The sequence below is a fragment of the Erinaceus europaeus genome, chromosome 7 (assembly GCF_950295315.1).
Source record: "Erinaceus europaeus chromosome 7, mEriEur2.1, whole genome shotgun sequence".
In the NCBI taxonomy this organism is placed as follows: domain Eukaryota; kingdom Metazoa; phylum Chordata; class Mammalia; order Eulipotyphla; family Erinaceidae; genus Erinaceus; species Erinaceus europaeus.
This window is the reverse complement of record NC_080168.1, coordinates 32,026,510-32,049,235: the sequence shown is the minus strand read 5'-3', so window position 1 is coordinate 32,049,235 and position 22,726 is coordinate 32,026,510.

Below are 22,726 nucleotides of genomic sequence, written 5' to 3'. Positions count from 1 at the left end.
GTCGCTTCACAAGTGGTGAAGCAGGTCTACAGGTGTCTTATCTTTCTCTCCCCCTCTCTGTCTTTCCCTCTTCTCTCCATTTCTCTCTGTTCTATCCAACAACAATGACATGAATAACAACAGCAATAATAACTACAACAATAAAACAAGGGCAACAAAAGGAAATAAATATTTTAAAAATAAAAATAAAAAGGACCCCTCACAATATGGGAGAAGATCTTTACATACCATACATCAGACAAGAGGCTAATAACCAGAATATATAATGAACTTGCAAATCTCAACAACAAGATAACAAATAACCCCATCCAAAAGTGGGGAGAGGACATGGACAGAATATTCACCACAGAAGAGATCCAAAAGGCCGAGAAACACATGAAAAAATGCTCCAAGTCTCTGATTGTCAGAGAAATGCAAATCAAGACAACAATGAGATATTACTTCACTCCTGTGAGAATGTCATACATCAGAAAAGGTAACAGCAGCAAATGCTGGAGAGGGTGTGGAGTCAAAGGAACCCTCTTGCACTGCTGGTGGGAATGTAAATTGGTCCAACCTCTATGGAGAGCAGTCTGGAGAACTCTCAGAAGGCTAGATATGGACCTACCCTATGATCCTGCAATTCCTCTCCTGGGGATAGATCCTAAGGAACCCAACACACCCATCCAAAAAGATCTGTGTACACATATGTTCTTGGCAGCACAATTTGTAATAGCCAAAACCTGGAAGCAACCCAGGTGTCCAACAAGTTGTGAGTGGCTGAGCAAGTTGTGGTATATATACAATGGAATACTACTCAGCTATAAAAAATGGTGACTTCACCGTTTTCAGCCAATCTTGGATGGACCTTGAAAAATTCATGTTAAGTGAAATAAGTCAGAAACAGAAGGATGAATATGGGATGACCTCACTGTCAGGCAGAAGTTGAAAAACAAGATCAGAAAAGAAAACACAAGTAGAACCTGAACTGGAATTGGCGTATTGCACCAAAGTAAAAGAGTAAAAGACTCTGGGGTGGGCGGGTGGGGAGAATATACGTCCAAGAAGGGTGACAGAGGACCTAGTGGGGGTTGTATTGTTATATGTAAAATTGGGAAATTGTATGCGTGTACAAACTATTGTATTTACTGTTGAATGTAAAACATTAATTCCCCAATAAATAAATTAAAAATAAAATAAAATAAATTTTAAAAAGTAAGTAAAATTTACCTGGGAGGCCTGTCAGTAGCACACCCAGTTAAACACACATATTACTAATTTTAAGGTCCAGGGTTCAAGCCCCTGATCCCCACCTGCAGGGAGGATGCTTCATGAGCAGGGATGCAATGAAGCAGGTAGCTATCTTTCTCTGCCTCTATCTCCCCTACTCTCTCAATTTCTCTCTGTCCTATCTAATTAAAAACAATAATAAAAAGGCTGCCGGAAGCAGTGGATTCGTAAGCTGGCACCCAACCCCAACAATAACTCTGGTGGGAAAAAAAAAGGAAAATTTACCTGGAAGTGATTTATTTTCAAACTATTCAGTGAGATTTATAGCACATATTTTAAGATAAAGTTATCCAGTATAAGAGAATTGTAGATGTGCTACTATTCAGAAATTTTTGTTTTTAATTTTATAGGACAGTGAGGGAAACTGAAAGAAGGGGAGATAAAGAAGGAGAGAGAAAGATAACCTGCGCCTCTATGCACCAATCCCCCCACAGATGGAAACTGTGGGCTTTCATCAGGGTCCTTGCACGTATGCGTGTGCTTAAACCAGGTGTGTCTGGCCCCTTAGACAATGTAAAAGAAATGAGTGGTCCCCATTCATGGTAGGCTGCACGGTTTCAAGAAAAGTGAATTAGAATAAGTGGGTTTAGAAAATAGGTCTTTTGAGAGTCGGGCGGTATCATAGCGGGTTAAGTGCACGTGGCGCAAAGCACAAGGACCGGCGTGAGGAGCCCGGTTCAAGCTCCTGGCTCCCCACCTGCAGGGGAGTCGCCTCACAGGCGGTGAAGCAGGTCTGCAGGTGTCTTTCTCTCCTCCTCTCTGTCTTCCCCTCCTCTCTCCATTTCTTTCTGTCCTAGCCAACGACGGCAACAATAATAACTACAACAATAAAACAATAAGGGCAACAGAAGGAAATAAATATTAAGAAAATATGTCTTTTAACTAAATGCTATCTTTTTTTTTTTTACCCCCTTCACTGTAGCGTTTTCACTCCTCCCTTCTGTCCTGTTAATGAAAGCTAAACCACTGTTGCTGTGGTGCCTGGAAGCCAATCTGTGCACCCTCTCACCACTAGGCGGCTGTCTTACATATGCTCGAAGAACTGTGACCTCTCCATTCTTTTCAATCCAAATGTCTCTTGTCAAATTTGGTTCATTGTATTTTCTAATGTATTCTAAATAAGAAATAGGACAGGCCCTGTAGATACTGTTCACATTAGAGGAGTTCAGTGACCAATGACCAAGATTCGGGTTAGTAGGCAGAAAGCCTACAGATCACCTCTTCACCCCAGGACAACACAAATAGTCAAACCAGGAATGAACAGACATGACCTGATAGCCTCTGACATCATTTCAGTCCTGCAATGAAATATTATTTGAAGCTCCTTAGGCAATGAAAGAAGTGTCCTGTCTTCAACTGTTTAAATAAATACATATATATATATTTTTTTTAATTATCTTTCATTTTTTATTGGATAGAGATAGCAAAAGAATCAAGAGGAATGCAGGGGGCGGGGTGGGGGGGCAGAGAGATAGCTGGGGCATCGCTTTACCACTCTACCACTCGCAAAGCTTTACCCCTGCAGGTGGGGACCAAGGGCTTGAACCTTTATGCATTGTAACACCCAGCCCCTTATTTAAATATTTTTATAGTACACTAGCACTTGCCAGGATTCTATCAAAGTTAAGCAATGTTCTATGAAGTCATTTTGTAAGCAAAGTTTTCAATCATTATTGACTTTCACTTGATATTTAATTTAATCTGTTTTTTTAAATTGCCACCAAGGTTGGCTGGGGCAGCCATTGCCCTCCCCCACCTTTTTTTTCCCTTTCTTTCTATTTTTATTTTGTAATATATTTTTAAAAATATTTATTTACTTATTCCCTTTTGTTGCCCTTGTTTTATTGCTGTAATTTTTATTGATGTTGTCGTTGTTGGATAGGACAGAGAGAAATGGAGAGAGGAGGGGAAGACAGAGAGGGGGAGAGAAAGATAAACACCTGCAGACCTGCTTCACCACTTGTGAAACGACTCCCCTGCAGGTGGGGAGCCGGGGCTCGAACGGGATCCTTACACCGGTCCTTGTGCTTCCCCTTTCTTTCTACTTTTATTTGATAGGACAGAGAAATTGAGAGGGGTGGGGGACATGCAGGGGGGAAGAGAAAGACAGACACCTGCTTCAGTGCTCACAAAGCATCGCCCTGAGGGTGGGGAGTGGGGTAGGGGGATCATCTTGCACCTGGTAATGTGGGCACTCAACTAGTTAAGCCATTTCTGGCCCTAGTATTTAATTTTATAAGAAGCAATTTCTACTTATTTTCTTTTCTTGTTTTCTTTTCTCTATTTTCTGCCTTATCACTATTCAGAATAGTTGAGCAATTTTCAGTATTACTCTATACACTATCATAATAAGAAAGAAATGTACCTTTTTACTACCCTAAAGCTTTGGTGTCTATAAGCTGCCACTAAACTGCCTTTGGTTTTATAAACTGACAGCTATGTCCCCAGTTGTAAAAAGTTACTTTGAAATGGTAAGTGGACTACTGATAACTCTTTTATTAAAGATGAAAATGAAATAATAAAGGGAAAATGACACATCCTTATCCTGATAAGCCAAATTACCCCATATGATCAGGGAACTATGTACTATTTTACATCTCTTTGCCTTAAACATGAGTTTGGGTATCCCTTACTGGAATATTGCTTTTCTTAAAGTTTTTTTTTTTTTACTATCATTATCTATGTATTCACTGGATAGAGATAGCCAGAAGTAGAGAGGGAAGGGTGTGATAGAGAGGAAGAGAGACAGAGAGACACCTGCAAGACCTGCTTCACCACTTGCAAAGCTTCCCCCCTGCATGTGGGGACTGGGGACTTGAACCCAGGACTTTGTGCACTGTAACATGTGCACTCAACCAGGTGCACCACCACCCAGGCCCCTTACCAACACATTTTTATTTTTTGCCTCCAGGGTTATTGCTGGGGCTCGGTGCCTGTACCAAGACAGAGAAGGGGAGAGAAAGACACCTGCAGACCTATTTCACTGCCTGTAAAGCGACTCCCCCTGCAGGTGGGGAGCTGGGCTGGTCCTTGAGCTTGGCGCCATGTGTGCTTAACCCGCTGTGCTACCGCCAGACTCCCTCATTTTTATTTTTATTTTTATTTATTTTTTATTTCAATGAGAGAGCCACCAGAGCCCTGCTAAGCTCTGGCTGATGGTGGTGCTGGGAACTGAACCTGGAACCTCAGAGCCTCATACAGGAGAATCATCTTCCTTCCTTTCTTTCTTTTCTTTTCTTTCTTTTTTTTTTGCTTCCAGGGTTATTGCTGGGGCACGGTGTCTGTGCTAGGAATCCACTGCTCCTGGAGGCCATTTTTCTCATTTTGTTGCCCTTGTTGTCATTATTGTTATTGTTGTCGTTGCTGCTGTTGCTATTGGTTAGGACAGAGAGAAACCGAGAGAGGGAGAGAAAGTTAGACACTTGCAGACCTGCTTCACCAATGTGAAGTGAACCCCCTGCAGGTGGGGAGCCACGTGTTGGTATGCTTCTAATTCTGCTTTTAAAAATCCCTTCTGTTTCATTTGGTTTAATCCCCCCCTGCATTCTATTTACATAACACTGTATTCTATTTACATAACCTCTTTTAACAAGCACCACCCTCCCTCCAGGGCATTGGTGGTTCAGTGGTAGAATTCTTGCCTGCTCCGCCCCCTCTCCTTGTCATACCCTGATTTTCACCAGTCACTTTTCTCTCCACCGTCTCTGCGTGGCATCCTGTTCCCACCCTACTGGGCTAGTATATTTATAAGGACAAGATTGTTTGTAGTAGTTAGTTTAGCTTAGCTCGGCTTAGATTGCACTGCGTCCTGCATGAATAAAGAGATACTGCGTACAACCCAGCCATGAGTCCCGTGTCGTCTGTTACCCGCCCGTGAAGCCAGCCTGGCGAAAACAACAGCCGCAGGCTTGAACCCGGATCCTTACGCCAGCCCTTGCACTTCGTGTCATGTGCGCTTAACCCCATGGGCTGCAGACCAGCCTGCTGTGTTACCACCTTACCCCGTACCAACACATTTTTTTTAGTATTTTTTTAAATTTTTATTTATAAAAAGAGGCACTGGCAAAAACTATAGTATAAGAGGAGTGCAACTCCACACAATTCCCACAATCAGATCTCTGTATCCCACCCCCTCCCCTGATAGCTTTCCTATTCTTTATCCTTCTGGAGTATGGACCCAGGGTCATTATGGGGCGTAGAAGGTGGAAGGTCTGGCTTCTGTAATTGCTTCCCTGCTGAACGTGGGCGTTGACAGGCCGATCCATACTCCCAGCATGTCTCTCTCTTTCCCTAGTGGGGCTGGATTCTGGGGAATTGGAGCTCTAGGATACATTGGTGGGGTCGTCTGCCCAGGAAGTCCGGCTGGCATCATGGTAGCATCTGGAACCTGGTCGCTGAAAAAAAGGAGTTAACATATAGAGCTAAACAAATTGTTGACTATACCAACACATTTTTAAAGGCTCATCTCTGGCACAAATAGTCTTTTCAGTGTTAGATGCACCTTTTTAATTTTCGAAGGTAAGAAAAAAATGCAAATTGAAACAGTAAAAGAGCTACCAATTTTACTGAAATTAACACTGTTTGTATGTTACATAATTTTGCGCCTTTCCTAATACGTCTCCAAAAGGAAAATTAAAAAGGTTTCATTTTTACTATTCTCTAACATAAGTCAATACGCTTCTCCCTAAACAGACTGTATATCAAAAGGAACTCAATTTAAAGAAAAAAGTAGGGGGCAGGTGGTGGCACACCTGGTTGAGTGCACATGCTACAGTGCACAAGGAACTGGGTTCAAGCCCCCGCCCCCACCTGCAGGGGGTCAACTTCACAAGTGGTGAAGCAGGGCTGCAGGTACCTCTCTGCCTCCCTCCCCCTCTATCTCCTCAGTTCAATTTCTCTCTGTCTCTACCCAAATAAATAAATAAATGGAAAAAAGCAGACCAGCACAATAATCTCCTTTCCTTTTAAATTTCAAAATAATTAAGTTGATTTGGACTCTGACTCCTTAGTTTTAAGATTACATTTTAACTAAAACAGACAAAGCAAGAACTTCCCTTTAACTCAAACAGTTCCTTGAATTTCAGATAAGGTCCACCCTTTGGCTACACTGGCATCTCAAAGGTGTGAGCCAATACCCAAAGCCCCTTTCTTCCTAACTGGGATTAAGGAGTGGTATTTCACTGTGTGCACGTGTGTGTGTGTGTGTGTGTGTGTGTGTGTGTGTGTGTATAAAAGGAGTGCGCGCATGTGTGTCTGTGTCTGTCTGTGTGTGTAAAGGGAAAGAGACAGTGGCAAATTAAGATTGAGAAAGCATGGACAGTGACTGGAATTCATAAAGCTCAAAGCCCAAAACCCCTTTGATCCTTAGAGCAATGGAAAATCCATTTCACTTGCATTGTTAACTAGAAGTTAAAAGTGGCAAAACAGGGAACTTACTGTACTAAAAACATAGCAGGACACGGTCACAAGGGTAAGGGCAGTGGTGCTTTGAGTAAATTTTTTGGCTGGAAATAGTTCCTCATTCAATATTTTCCAAGGGAGCCAACTGCCAGAGATTCAGTGCTCTTCTCTAACTCACCAGTTCTATATCTTTGTCCTTCTTTCTTCTCCCTTCCTTTCTTTTTCCCCCCAATGGAGCTAGTGCTATATATATATATATATATATATATATATTCATTTTCCCCTTTTGTTGCCCTTGTTGTTTTATTGTTGTTGTTATTGATGTCGTTGTTGTTGGGACAGGACAGAGAGAAATGGAGAGAGGAGGGGAGACAGAGAGGGGGAGAGAAAGATAGACACCTGCAGACCTGCTTCACCGCTTGTGAAGTGACTCCCCTGCAGGTGGGGAGCCAGGGGTTCGAACCAGGATCTTTACACTGGTCTTTGTGCTTTGTGCCACGTGCGCTTAACCTGCTGCGCTACCACCGTCTGGTACATACATACACCGTCCCTTCATACATCTTTGATTCCACCACTCCAGGCCACCATTTTTCTCATACAGATAGAGCAGAGCAGTTACAGTATCAAAGTCTCCTGCAGTGCCAAAGCACTGCCTATGCAGTGCTAGTGTTTGAACCTGGGTCACACACAGGGCAATGCAGGCACTCTGATTGCTTGCTGGCTAACTAGCTCTCCTACCCCAAGTCTGCTGTATAACTGGGAATTATCCAAATTAACTTCTATGTAAAATAAAATGCTTACTTATACACAAGTAATACAAATGTACTAATTTGAAACTCACATTCATGAAACTGTAATAACAAGCATTACAGAATTTATATCAACAAAAAATGGGGGTGTCCTATTATGATACTATTTATAATTAAGGCTTCATAGTGATAATCAAGTCCAGACCAACTCCTAGTTGTTTGTTACTGTTTTTAGATGTATCTTGTTATTGAACCAGGGTATACCCTCAGCCTTCTCCCTCAGCCTTCTTAGTGAGATGACTACCTACTCTGCCAGGAATGACTTCAGGTGTGGCTATGTCAGGCTGGGCAGAGAAGATAAATTCCCATTCATAGAACTCCTGGGGTAGTAGGGGAGAACAGAGAATAAGTAAAGAAATCGCCTCATTCACAGATGGAGAGCCTGCATAGCTATGCACATGACCCAGATCTGAAGCCCAGCAACACATGGGAGGAGCTGTAAAAGAGGAAGCTTGGATGTTGTGGTGGCTCTCCCTCTGTCTCTTGCTCTCTGGAAAAAAAAAAGTGGTCTGGGGGAGATAGCACAATGGTTATGCAAAAGACTTTCATGCCAGAGACTCTCAGGTCCCAGGTTCAATCCCCCACAACACCATAAGCCAGTCTTGAGTAGTGCTCTGGTGGTGGGGGTGGGGGGAGGACAGACAAACCATGCAGTGGCGCACCTGGTTAACATCACAGTGCTCGAGGACTCAGATTCAAGCCCCTGGTCCCCATCTGCAGGGGGGAAAGCTTCATGAGTAGTGAAACAGGGCTGCAGGTGTCTCTCTGTCTCTTTTGCACTCTATCTCCCCCTCTCCCCTCTCAATTTCTCTGTCTCTATACAATAAATAAATAAATAAATAAAATAGAAAACAAGAATAACAACCTAGAGCAATGAAATCATATACAATGAAATCATACTTGAATACTCAAGGGCATGGTCTTGTGATTTCCCATTAAACAAACAAACATAATAATAATGCAAAATGTAAAGGAAATAAACCAGGTATATAGAGAGAAAACAAAAAGTTTGTTATGCAAAGTTATGCAGGAAGGCTTCTGGCACTTGGAGGAGAGGGCCATGAACTAAAGTTGGCGGACTGGCAGATACCTGACCAGCCCTTTATCCAAGTGCAAGACAAAAAAAAAAACTTTTAAAAGTAATATATTTTTAAAATTTATTTTATTATATTTATTTATTGACAGCCAGAAATCAAAATGGAAGGGGGAGATAGAGAGGGAGAGAGACAGAGAGACACCTGCAGCCCTGCTTCACCACTCATGAAGCTTTCCCCCTGCAGGTGAGGACCAGGGACTTAAACTTGGGTCCTTGCGCATTATAACATGTGCGCTCAACCAGGTATGCCACCACCTGCTCCCGAAAAATCCTATTCAAGTGTTAAGCAATGGAATTTATTTCCAAAAGATGACTCTGGGTCTGTGTGGAGCACAGACTGAAATTCAGCAAGAATAGAAGCTAGAAGGCCTGCTAGGTTCTTATTCCTCCTCCCTTCCTTCCTTCTTTTCTTGCTTTCTTTTCTTTTTTCTTTTTCTTTCTTTCTTTTCTTTTCTTTTTTTTTTTTTTTTTTTTTTTTTGGTCCTGTTTTGGCTTTGAAGGTGGCAAAAGAGATGGAAGGAATATTAGGATGTATTTTCAGTAAGAATGATTGACAGTGAAGCACTAGAGAAGGAAATCAGGAATGATGCCCAAGTTTGTGACTTTGCCTAACCAGGAAAATAGTGTTAACCTTTACTTAAATAAGAAATTTGGGATCCAAGCAGTGGTGCACCCAGTTAAGCATACAGATCACCATGCCCAAGGACCTGGGTCCCAACTCCTCCCCCCACCTGCAGCAGGGATGCTTCACTAGCAGTGAAGCCAGTCTCTCTTTCTCTCTCACTTTATACCTCCCACTTCAATTTCTTTCTGTCCTCTTAAATAAAACAGAATGAAAAGAAAAAAAAAAGGGGGGGGGGTTGGGGGAGGAATGCCCACAGAGAGCAATGGACTCATAGTGTTGGCACCAAACCTCAGCAATAACTCTGGGGGCAATGAAAATAAAATTAAAAAGGGGCCAGGCAGTGGTACACCCAGTTAAGTGCACACAGTACAGTGCACAAGGACCCAGGTTTGAGCCCCAGCTCCCCACCTGCAGGGGGGAAGCTTCATGAATGGTGGAGCAGAGCTACAGCTGTGGTATCTTTCTCTCTCCCTCTCAATTTCTCTCTGTCCTGTCAAATAAAACAGGATCTGACTAAATTGAAAGTAGGGCACCAAAGTAAAAACCCTGTGGTGAGGAGGAGGATGGACATGCGACTTCCTGGGCTGGCGGGGGTAGGGGTGGGGGTGGGGGTAGGTGGATGGGATGGGACACAATCTTTTGGTGGTGGGAATGGCGTTTATGTACACACCTATTAAATTGTAGTCATATAAATCACTATTTAATTAATATGAGGGGGAAAATTGATTGTATGTCTAACAAAGGGACTTTTCAAAGTCAACCCAATTACCAAATAATGTGATAATAACAATAACTATTCATTGTCTTCTTGAACCCTAAGACAGCAGGAACCTCACATTTCCACTGTAGAGCCTAAACTTCCTCCAGTCCTGGGACCCTAGGGTAGGGCCCACTTTCCCATATGCTTCTCCCAATTCATATCAAATAATATTGCATCCGCTGATCGCAACCTAATCAACACAACGAGTGCCACCCCAGCACGCTTCACTTCAGACTGTGTTCAGAGACTTCAGGTGTGGAACGACAACCCTTCAGCTTCATCACTTGGGTGAGACCTTTCCTTTGATAGTATTCTCTGATTCCATCCAGGTGGTTCACTTCCTAACAAAGTCCCAAAACCTAGATATAGACCAGGTTCCAGGAGATAGAGTGTATGTCCACACATATCCATAAACCCGGGCAAATATATACCTGAAAGCAGTAGTACACTAGAGTTTGCAGTGAGTACCCCCCCAACACTTTATCTCCACTATTCCATCCTTTGGGTCCATGATTCTTCAACAATTTGTTTGGCTTTGTATGTTAACTCTCTTTTCAGCCATCAGGTTCCAGATGCCATCAGGATGCCGGCCAGGCTTCCCTGGACTGAAGACCCCACCAATGTGTCCTGGAGCTTCACTTCCCCAGAGACCCACCCTACTAGGGAAAGAGAGAGGCAGACTGGGAGTATGGATCGACCAGTCAACGCCCATGTTCAGTGGGGAAGCAATTACAGAAGCCAGACCTTCCACCTTCTGCAACCCACAATGACCCTGGGTCCATGCTCCCAGAGGGATAGAGAATGGGAAAGCTAGTAGGGAGGGGATGGGATATAGAGATTGGATGGCAGTAATTGTGTGGAGTTGTACCCCCCCCACAGCCTATGATTTTGTTAATGTCTCCTTTCTTAAAAAAAAAAAAAAAAGGGGGGGGGGTCGGGTGGTGGCGCAGTGGGTTAAGCGCACTTGGCGCAAAGCGCAGGGACCGGCGTAAGGATCCGGGTTCGAGCCCCCGGCTCCCCATCTGCAGGGGAGTCGCTTCACGGGCAGTGAAGCAGTTCTGCAGGTGTCTATCTTTCTCTCCCCTCTCTCTCTGTCTTCCCCTCCTCTCTCCATTTCTCTCTGTCCTATCCAACAACAAAGCAACGTCAACAATGGCAATAATAACCGCAACGAGGCTGCAACAACTAGGGCAACAAAAAGGGGGAAAAATGGCCTCCAGGAGCGGTGGATTCATGGTGCAGGCACCAAGCCCAGCAATAACCCTGGAGGAAAAAAATAAAAAACAGAAAGAAAACGAAAAAGAAAAAAAAGGAATAAATGGCTGCTGGGAGTGGTGGATTTACAGTGCCATCCCCAAGCCCCAGTGATAATAAAAATAAATAAGTAAATGTAATTAAATTTTAAAAATTAAATAGGAAATTTGGTAGGAACAGTTTTTCTAATAATGACCTAGTCCACCATGCATCTCTTTTTGAGCGTTTTGCTGTTACATTTTATAGCACTTTGAGGTTTACAGAGAGTTTAGTGGAAAATAAAGAATTCCCACATACCTCCTGGCCCCTCGCAGTTTCCCCTTTCATCAATACCCCGCACCAGAGCCCCGTGTATTAAAATAGATGAATGGGAGGTTGGGCGGCAGCGCTGCAGGTTCAGTGCCAAGTGGCGGGAAGCACAAGGACTGGTGTAAGGATGCAGATTCGAGCCCCTGGCTCCTCACCTGCAGGGGGGTCGCTTCTCTGTCTTCCTCTCCTCTCTCGAGTTCTCTCTGTTCTATCCAATAACAATGACATCAATAACAACAATAATAATAATAACCACAACAATGATAAAACAACAAGGGAAAAAAATAGTCTCCAGGAGCAGTGGATTCGTGTTGCAGGCACTGAACCCCAGCAATAACTCTAGAGGCAAAAAAATAATAATAAAATAATAATATGTAGCATTTTCAGATTATTTCATATAATATATGCATATAAATAAATATCTTCTATGACTTTTCAGCTTGATAGTTCATTTATTTTTTCTACTTATTACTATTATTTATTTGTTATTGATTTTTATTTTTTTTAAATATTTATTTATTTTCCCTTTATGTTGCTCTTGTTTTTTATTGTTGTAATTATTGTTGTTGTTATTGATGTCATCATTGTTAAATAGGACAGAGAGAAATGGAGAGAGGAGGGGAAGACAGAGAAGGAGAGAGAAAAAGAGACACCTGCAGACCTGCTTTACTGCTTGTGAAGCGATTCCCCTGCAGGTGGGGAGCTGGGGGCTTGAACCAGTATCCTTACGCCGGTCCTTGCGCTTTGCACCACCTGTGCTTAACCCACTGCACTACCTGACTCCCTATTATTATTATTATTTTTACCAGAGAGCTGTACCTCTGGTTTCTGGTGAGACTGGGGTTTGAACCTGAAGCTATGCTGCCTTAGGCATGAAGAAGGCCTTTGTGTAGAGCCACTACACTAGGTTGGCAGCCTGCCTTATTTATTTATTTTTTACTGCCACCAGAGTTATTGCTGGGGCTCAGTACCTGCACATTGCACGGTGAATCCACTGCTCCTGATATCTTTTTGTTTGTTTGTTTCATTTTTCTTCTTGTTTTTGATAGGACAAAGAGAAATTAAGAGGGGCAGAGAAGATAGGGAGGGAGACAGAAAACCTTGCTTCACCACTCCTGATGCTTCCTTGCTACAGGTGGGGAGGGGGACTCAAATCTGGGTGCTGTACATGCTTAACCAGGTGCGCCACCACCAGACTCCCAAATTTCCTATTTAAGTAAAGGTTAACACTATTTTCCTGTTTAGGCAAAGTTACTAACTTGGGCATCATTCGTGAGTTCTTTCTCTAACTCTCCACTATCAATCATTCCTACTGAAAACATATCCTAATATTCTTTCCATCTCCTTTGCCACTTTCAAGGCCAAACTACTATTATCTTTCTCCAAGACCTGAACAGAGAAAGGAAGGAAGAGAGGAAGGGGAGAAAGGGGGAAGGGGGGAGGGGGAAAGAGAGAAAAGAAGGAAACTCATTCCTTTCTCATGCTGAATGATGTTTCATCGTATGAGTGTATCACAGTTTATTTATCCTTGTTTGACCTCTTGATTGCTTTCAAGTCTCAGCAATTATGAACAAAGCTATTATAAACATCTTTAGATTTGGGGCTTCACATAAGCACTAAGTTCATGTGGGTAAATACAAAGGAGCACAACTGCTGGGTCACACATTAAGAGTCTGTTTAGTTTGTAAGAAGTTGCCAAATTGTTTCCAAGGTGTCCCCACATCTCTGATATAGTTTGGCATTGTCAGTGCTCTGGATTTTCAACATGTAATTTTTAAAAATATTTATTTATTTATTTTCTTTTGTTGCCCTTGTTGTTGTTTTTTATTGTTGTGGTTCTTGTTGTTGTTAGCATATATATATATATATATATATATATATATATATATATATTTTAGCTCCTGGACACTTGGAAAGTGACAGACATTTTGTAAGTAATATTAGCAAGCGGGGGGGGGGGGCAGATAGCATAATGATTATGCAAAGACTCGTGCCTGAGGCTCCAAAGTTTCAGGTTTAATCCCTCTGTACTGCTCTAAGCCAGAGCTGAGCAGTGCTCTGGTTAAAAACAAAACAAACAAACATAAATAAAATTTTTTTTAAAAATTATAAGTCAGCTAGCCCTGCTAGATAATTCATCTGGAAGTTGCCTGCATTGCCATGTGTCTGCTTGACCCATGCTCACACTCTGCCTCTGCTGCTCTGGAGGAAACTTTAGCATGCTGCTGTCTTGCCCTCTGTCTCTCTCTTCTCGCTGTCTGAAAAAGTCACCCCAGACAGATGGAGCCCCAATGAGACGATTAAATAAATTAAGTAATTAAAGCAGTGGTGTTCCAAATGAAAATTTTTGAAAAACACGTAAAAAGAGGAAAGACTCTGGCACCTGGAAGACTAGTGACCTTGAAAATATCTGGAAACCACACCCTTGGTCTGGATAATCTGACAATACATTCAGAAGTCTAAAAAAGATACTCACCCTTTGACCTTACAATCCTTGTTTATAAGTGTATTCTAAGAAATTAACTGGACATGTTCCCAGAACATCTACATAAAAGGATGTTCCTAACAGAAAAAAATTGGAAACAACTGATATTAGTTTTCTAGGTCTGCCATAACAAAGCACCACAGACTGGGTTATTTAAACAACAGAAATTAATTTCTCACAATTCTGGGGGCTAGAAATAAGAGCATAATATGAATAGAATTCTTTTCTTCTGAGGTCTCTGTCTTTGGTTTGTAAATGACCTTCTCCCTGTATTTTTTTTTTTTTTGCCTCCAAGGTTATCGCTGGGGTTCGGTGCCTGCACTAAGAATCCACTGCTCCTGGAGGCCGTTTTTCCCATTTTGTTGCTATTGTTGTTGTTATTACTATTGTTGTTGTTGGATCGGACTGAGAGAAATTGAGAGAGGAGGGGAAGACACAGAGGGGGAGAGAAAGATAGACAGCTGCAAACCTGCTTCACCACTTGCGAAGTGACCCCCCGGCATGTGGGGAACCGGGGGCTCAAACTGGGATCCTTACACTGATCCTTGCGCTTCACACTATGTGCTCTTAACTCACTGCACTACCTTCTGACCCCCTTTTTAGTTTTTTTTTTAATTATCTTTATTTATTGGATAGAGACAGCTAGAAATCGAGAGGGTAGGGGGAGATAGGGAGAGAGAGAGAAACAGACACCTGCAGACCTGCTTCACCACTTGTAAAGTTATCCCCTTGCAGCTGGGAACCAGGGTCTTGAACCCAGGTCCTTGCACATGGTAACATACGTGCTCAACCAGGTGCACCACCATCCAGCCCCCTTCTCCCTGTATCTCCAAATAGTCAACCCTCTGTATATATTTGTGTCTTAATGTCTAATGATTTACAGTCAACAGTAAAATACAGTAGTTTGTACATGCATAACATTTCCCAGTTTTCTTTTTCTCTTTTTAAAAAAATATTTATTTATTTCCTTTTGTTGCCCTTGCTGTTTATTATTATTATTGTAGTTATTGTTGTTGTTGTTGGGTAGGACAGGGAGAAATGGAGAGAGCAGGGGAAGGCAGAGAGGGAGAAAGATAGACACCTGCAGACCTACTTCATTGCTTGTGAAGTGACTCCCCTGCTGGTGGCTAGCCGAGGGCTCGAACCGGGATCCTTATGCTGGTCCTTGCACTTTGCGCCACCTGCGCTTAACCCGCTGTGCTACCGCCCGACTCCCTCTTTTTTCTTTTCTTTTTCTTTTTTACTACCACAGTGCTCAGCTCTAGCTTTTGGTGGTGCACGGGATTGAACCTGTGACTTTGGAGCCTCAGGCATGAGAGTCTTTTTGCATACCCATTATGCTATCTACTTCTGCCCAATTTTCCAGTTTTCTACATAGCAACCCCCACTAGGTCCTCCTCTGCCATCATGTTCCAAGTATGTTTTCCCTTCTGATTTTCTTTCACAACTTCTATGCGTGAGATTATCCCATATTCACCCTTCTGTTTCTTTTTTCTCCTCCAGGGTTATTGCTGGGCTCGGTGCCTGCACCATGAATCCACCGCTCCTGGAGGCCATTTTTTTCCCTTTTTGTTGCCCTAGTTGTTGCAGCCTCGTTGCGGTTATTATTGCCATTGTTGACGTTGCTTTGTTGTTGGATAAGACAGAGAGAAATGGAGAGAGGAGGGGAAGACAGAGAGAGAGGGGAGAGAAAGATAGACACTGCAGACCTGCTTCACCGCCCGTGAAGCGACTCCCCTGCAGGTGGGGAGCCGGGGGCTGGAACCGCCCTTCTGTTTCTGACTTATCTCACTTAACATAATTCCTTAAGTTCCACCCAAGATGGGGTGAAAAAAGGTGAAGTCACCATTTTTTACAGCTGAGTAGTATTCCATTGTGTATATATACCACAACTTGCTCAGCCACTCATCTGTTGTTGGACACCTGGGTTGCTTCCAGCTTTTGGCTATTACAAATTGTGCTGCCAAGAACATATGTGCACACAGATCTTTTTAGATGGGTGTGTTGGGTTCCTTTGGATATACCCCAGGAGAGAAATTGCAAGGTCATATGGTAGGTCCACTTCTAGCCTGGTTAGAGTTCTCCAGGCTGCTCTCCACAGAGGTTTCTTCTTATTTTTTACTTTTTTACTACTGCCTCCAGAGCTACTGATGGGCCTCAGTGCCAGCACTGTGAATCCAGGTTTCTGGCAGCCACCTTTACCTTTTTTGTTGTTTGTTTTTGTTATGACAGGACAGAGAGAATTTGAGAGGGAAGGGTTGATAGAGAGGGAGAGAGAAAGACAGACACCTGCAGACCTGCTTCACTGCCTGTGAAGCGTCACCCCTGCAGGTGGAGAGCCAGGGGCTGGAACCGGGATCCTTACACCATCCTTGCACTTAGTACTTGTGCGCTTAACTGGATGTGCCACCGCCTGACCCCGGTATTTATTTACTTATTTTTAAACTATTTTTCTGCTTTCTGGTTGCTAAAGTGGATTTCAGCAGGATATGAAAGCTTATTCACTATTCTTTACTACTTCTATTTGCCTCTATTTAGAAGAGTCTGTTCATCTAGTGTGCCAGGAAGGGCTGAGTATACTTGGATTCCCTTTTGAAGGCTGTTTATAAAAAGTTTTTTTTTCATCATAAGACATTGCTGGGGCCTGGTCATGGTGCACCTGGCTGAGCATACACCTTTTGTGCTCAAGGACACGAGTTCAAGCCCCTGGTCCCCACCTGCAGGAAGGGGTGGGTAGGGAGTTTCATAAGCAATGAAACAGTGTTGTAGGTCCTTCTCTCTACCTCTCTCTCCCTTCCCTCTTAACTTCTCTGTCTCTAGACTTATGATTAGGGCCAGGTGGTGGTGTACCTGGCTAAGTGCTCACACTACAGTGCTCAAGAACCTGGGTTCAAGCCCCTGGTCTCCATCTGCAGGGGGAAAGCTTCACGAGTGGTGAAGCAGGGCTGCAGGAGTCTCTCTGTTTCTCTCCCTCTTTTTTTTTAATGTTTAATTCACTTTTTAAAAAAGAATTTATTTATTTATTTATTCATGAGAAAGATAGGTGAGAAGGAGCCAGACATCACTCTGGTACATGTGCTGCCAGGGATTGAACTTGGGACCTCATGGTTGAGAATCCAATGCTTTATCCACTGCACCACCTCCTGGGCCACCTCTTTCCTTCTCTGTCTCCTCCTCCCTCTCAATTTCTCTCTGTCTCTATCCAATAATAAATAAATAAAATTATTAAAATAAAATAAAATAAACAGACTTAGTATCAATTAGGCTCTGATCTGTGCTTTCAAACCGACAGGGAAAAAAAAGGTTTTTAATGGAGTAGTTTCCCCTCCCAAAAAAAGAGGTGACTATATTTAGAGTCCTGGTCTCTGTGAATTCTAGATCCGGAAGGCACAGGGTGCTTATTCATGTCTCACTTATGGAAGAATTAACTGCAATTTTCTCATTTTATTTACTTTTTTTTTTTTTTTAGTGGTCTTCACACTTGGCATTTGTCTTTCCTTTTCTTCTTCTTCTTTTTTTTTAAATTTGTGATTATGGCAGGTTACAATATTATAGGATTACAGGGTAGAGCTTCCTAACACCACCATGCAACTATTCACCTACAGTCTGTTACTTCTTCAGAGGTTGGGGCTACCCACTACCACTGCAATTATTTTCCTCTAGTCTGCCTCCCTTCAACGTTCCTTCTGCCCTGTAGCTTGGATAACTTCTGTACAAAGTGGGTAACGTTTGAATAAGAGGACAATACTCAAGACAGTAAGTTAGAGACAATACCCAAGACTGAGGTGGCTTATGTACACGAGTCCACATGTTGAAAATTAACTCTGTGTAGTACACACCTATGTGGCTATTGAGACTGTTAACTGGTGAACCAGGATGCATCCTTTCTGGGCTGTGAGAGACTCAGCCTCACTCTACCTGCACACATTAGGCCATAGACAACAGTAACTGAACTTGATATTTTAGGGTTATTTTTTAATGTTTTTATTATTTAAAAAAGAAGACATTAACAAAACCGGAGGATAGGAGGGGTACAACTCCACACAATTCCCACCACCAGAACTCCGTATCCCATCCCCTCTCCTGATAGTTTTCCTATTCTTTATCCCTCTGGGAGTATGGACCCAAGGTCATTGTGGAATGCAGAAGGTGAAAGGTCTGGCTTCTTGAATTGCTTCCCCGCTGAGCATGGGCATTGACTGGTTGATCCATACTCCCAGCCTGCCTCTCTCTTTCCCTAGTGGGGTGGGGATATGTTAGTTTTATAATAAAGAGGATATCTTGTGTTAGAGTCTTTGTTTATACTACTGACAGTCTTGAAAATAACCCTAGAATAGAAACTTCTGCAGAGTTGAACTCTGGGAATGAAATGAGATTCCCAAGAAAGAATACTGCACATTGTGAAGAGACAGAAAAAGTTAAAGGAAGGAGCTGGGTGGTGGCTCACCTGGTTGAGCGCTCATATTATAATGTGCAAGGACCCAGGTTTGAGCCCCCAGTCCCCACCTATAGGGGGAAAGCTTTGTGAGTGGTGAAGCAGTGCTGTAGGTATCTCTCTGTCTCTCTCCCTTTCTATCACTTCCTCCCCTCTTGACTTCTGGCTGTATCTATCTAATAAATAAAGATAATTAAAAAAAAATTTTTTTAAGTTAAAGGAACAGGTGCATGCTCAGGGACAGAATGCCAGCAAGACAACATAGTAAAATGAGAAAAAGGGCAGGACAACCTGGATAATGTTAGTAAAGTTCAGGGATGGAGCCAGGGAGGGGGACAGTAGATAAAGAGTTGAGCCCTGAAGTATGAAGTCCCTACTTCTGTCTCTGGCAATACATAATCCAGAATAATGCTCTGGTTTCCTCTCCCTCACTCTTTCTCATGAGTAAATAACAATAACAACAACAACAAATGTTCATGGATCTGCAAAACAGCTCATTGGGATAGTGTGCTGCTTTGTGGTGTATTTGACCCAAGTTGGGCCCGCCCCTTCCCCCACTACCACGGCCCTGAAGAAAACCTCAGTTCCTTTCCCCTCTGTCTCTCTCCACCTCTGTCTCTATCTGGAAAACCAGTCAGTCTGGAGAGGAGAAGTCTCAGACATGGCAAAAATAAAAAACGTTTAGCTAATTATAACAAATTTTCAAGGAAAAAAATTGATGGGCAACAGCAACATAGGCCTCAGAGAAATAAAAGGATTAGTTCAGAGAGGTAAAGATTGTGGGCATTTTTTTTTTGGTTGATTTTTGCCACCAGGATTATCACTGTGGTATCATATCTGCATGATTCCATCGCTCCCAATAACCTTTTCCTTTTTGGTGACAGATAGAGATGGGGAGAGAGAGAGAGAGAGAGAAATAAACTATAGCAGTGCCTCACTGCTCCTGAAACTCCCCTGCCCCCCCCCCCACTCCACACTCCTACACTCCTTTATGGTGAGCAAGGGTTTGAACCAAGGTCCTCACACATGACAAATGCACTCTACTGGGTGAGCCAACTCCCAACCTCCCTGTTGGCAATCTTTGAGAAATTTAGCTTATCAGATTGAGGCTTTTTTGATAAGTTCTTTAAATAATATATTATTATCCATTCTTTTTTTTAGAAAAACACTAGAACACTGCTCTCCTGTTTCATGCAGTGCCAGAAAATGAATCTAAGGCAGGCATCCAACGGCTGAGCCATCTCCCTGGTCCCTTTTCATTGTCTTGCACATTCTGCATTATCCAGCATGTATTTCATGGCCCACTTCTCATTCTCAGGTTCTCAGAAAGAGATGTTCACACTGATTTGTCCATTTCCAGAAGAGAGTAATGGGCACACTCTCCAGATCCCAAGCTTTGATCCAGGGTGAATTCTGAGTAGAAGACCGTTTACATCTATTGTTAACAGTCTCCATGAAGAGCTTTGATATGACCCTGTTGGATGATCAAGCTTCTGCTATTAAGTATGACTTGGGAATGCTCGTCAGGGGAGTCGGGTGGTAGCGCAGCGGGTTAAGCGCACAGGGTGCAAAGCACACGGCCTGCGTAAGAATCCCAGTTTGAGCCCCCAGATCCCCACCTGCCCGGTAGTCGCTTCACAGGCAGTGAAGCAGGTCTGCAGGTGTCTATCTTTCTCTCTCCCTCTCTGTCTTTCTTCCTCTCTCCATTTCTCTCTGTCCTATCTAACAATGACGACATCAATAACAACAACAATGACTACAACAACAATAAAAAAAAACAGCAAGGGCAACAAAAGGGAAAAAAAATATATATAAGAATGCTCTTCAGATGGGTTTCTACAGTGACTAGTCAACCTTACTAGCTGTCATGCTTACGAGCTGGCAGAGAAGGGAAAATAAACCAGGAAGTTGCCTGTCAGAGTGCTTGTGGAAAACCCTTCTGAACAGACAGGATTCTGTTTGATCTTTGGTCAGACATGGATAGCACTTAGATGAAAGATTATCTGTGAACAGAGACTCACAGTTCTTTCTTGTTGGCTGATAGCACTTCATGAGCAGGGACCATTTCTTCCTTGTCTTGAGAGTCCTCAGCCTGGCGTATAGCAGCAGGTGTTCAAGGTGTGTCTGACTGCATTCACCATCCTTGTCCACTAGCCTCACTGTATGTGTATTTTCTGTTACTCATCTGGGATGTGGTCAAATTATTTTAGTGTCATTAGGTTTGAATATCAGTGAACATTATTAATGTTATTCTAATAGATTAGAGATGAAGGAGACCATTAGAAGTCACTGACCAGGGGGTCGGGTGGTAGTGCAGTGGGTTAAGCGCACGTGACACAGAGCGCAAGGATGGCGTAAGGATCCTGGTTTGAGCCCCCGGCTCCCAACCTGCAGGGGAGAAACTTCACAGGCAGTAAAGCAGGTCTACAGGTGTCTGTCTTTCTCTCTGCCTCTCTGTCTTCCCCTCCTCTCTCCATTTCTCTCTGTCCTATCCAACAATGAACAACATCAACAACAATAACCACAACAGGGCTACAACGAGAGGGCAACAAAAGGGGGAAAAATGGCCTCCAGGAGCAGTGGATTCATGGTGTAGGCACTGAGCCCCAACAATAACCCTGGAGGCAAAAAAAAATAGTCACTGACTAAAGAGGGATTTCATTTTGTGGATGTGAAAACTGAAGCCCATAGATCTTAAGTGACTTTTCACAGCTGGCTGGAGACAGAGATGGAGCCTGGGGGACCCGGATCCTGCAGGGTCTTCATTTGATGCTCCACACTCCTAGCTGCAAGCGAGATTACTTCTGCTTTTGGCTAGTTGGTTTGGTTTCTTTTTCCTTCTTTCTCTAACTCCACATATTTTCTCTGCTTTTTTAATTTAAGCTTTAAAAAGTGTATTTTTTTTATTTATTAGTAAGAAAGCCAGAAGGAGAGAGAGAAAGAACCAGACATCACTCTGGTACATGTGCTGCCAGGGATTGAACTCTGGACCTCATGCTTAAGAGTCCAATGCTTCAATGCTTTATCTACTGCGCTACCTCCCAGGCCACCATACTTTTTTTTTTTCCCTTTCCCCCAAAGCACTGCTGAACTCTGGCTTATGGTGGTGTGGTGATTAAACCTGAGAATTTGGGAGCCTCTGACATGAGAGTCTGTTTGCATAACCACTATGCTACCTCCTTCTTCCCATACTTTTTTTTTTTTCTACCAAGACATGAGGTCAAAATGCAAATTGGTAAGTTGGACATTCTTTTTTTTTTTTTATTTAAAAAAGGAGACATTAACAACTCCACACAATTCCCACCACCCGATCTCTATATCCCATCCTCTCCCCTAGTAGCTTTCCCATTCTCTATCCCTCTGGGACTATGGACCCAGGGTTGTTGTGGGTTGCAGAAGGTAGAAGGTCTGACTACTGTAATTGCTTCTCCATTGAACATGGGCATTGACTGGTCGATCCATACTCCCAGTCTGCCTCTCTCTTTCCCCAGTAGGGTGGGTCTCTGGGGAAGCAGAGCTCCAGGACACATTGGTGGGGTCGTCAGTCCAGGGAAGTCTGGTCGGCATCATGCTGGCATCCAGAACCTGGTAGCTGAAAAGAGAGTTAACATACAAAGCCAAACAAATTGTTGAACAGTCATGGACCTAAAGGTTGGAATAGTGCAGATGAAGTGTTGGGAGGGTACTCACTGCAGATTCTTGTGTACTTCTCCTTTCAGGTGTATATTTTTCCCTGGTTTATGGACACGTGTGAACATATGTTCTATCTCAGGGGACCTGGTCTATATCTAGGTTTGGGGACTTTATTGGGGAGTTGACCACCTGGAATGGAATTAGAGAATACTATGAAAGGAAAGGTCTCACCTGAGTGATGAAGCTTGTCATTCCACACCTGAAGTCTCTGGACACAGTCTGAAGTAAAGCATGCTGGAGTGGCACTCGTGTTTAGGTTGCCATCGGTGGATGCAATATTATTTGATATGAATTGAGAGAAACATGCAGGAAAGTGGGCCCCACCCTAAGGTTCCAGGACTGGGGGAAATATAGGCTCTATAGTGCAAATGTGAGGTTCCTGCTGTCTTAGGGTTCAAGAAGACAATGGATAGTTATTGTTATCATCAGATTATTTGGTAATTGAGTTAACTTTGAAAAGTCCCTTTGTTAGGGTTTGCTGTATAATACCCAGCATCTTGTATATAGCTGTGCCACCGGTTGCTTCTGTTCTCCCTGGTCTAGGCTTTTGAGAGAGTCAACATATCAAAGACTCAGCCTATGTATTAAAAA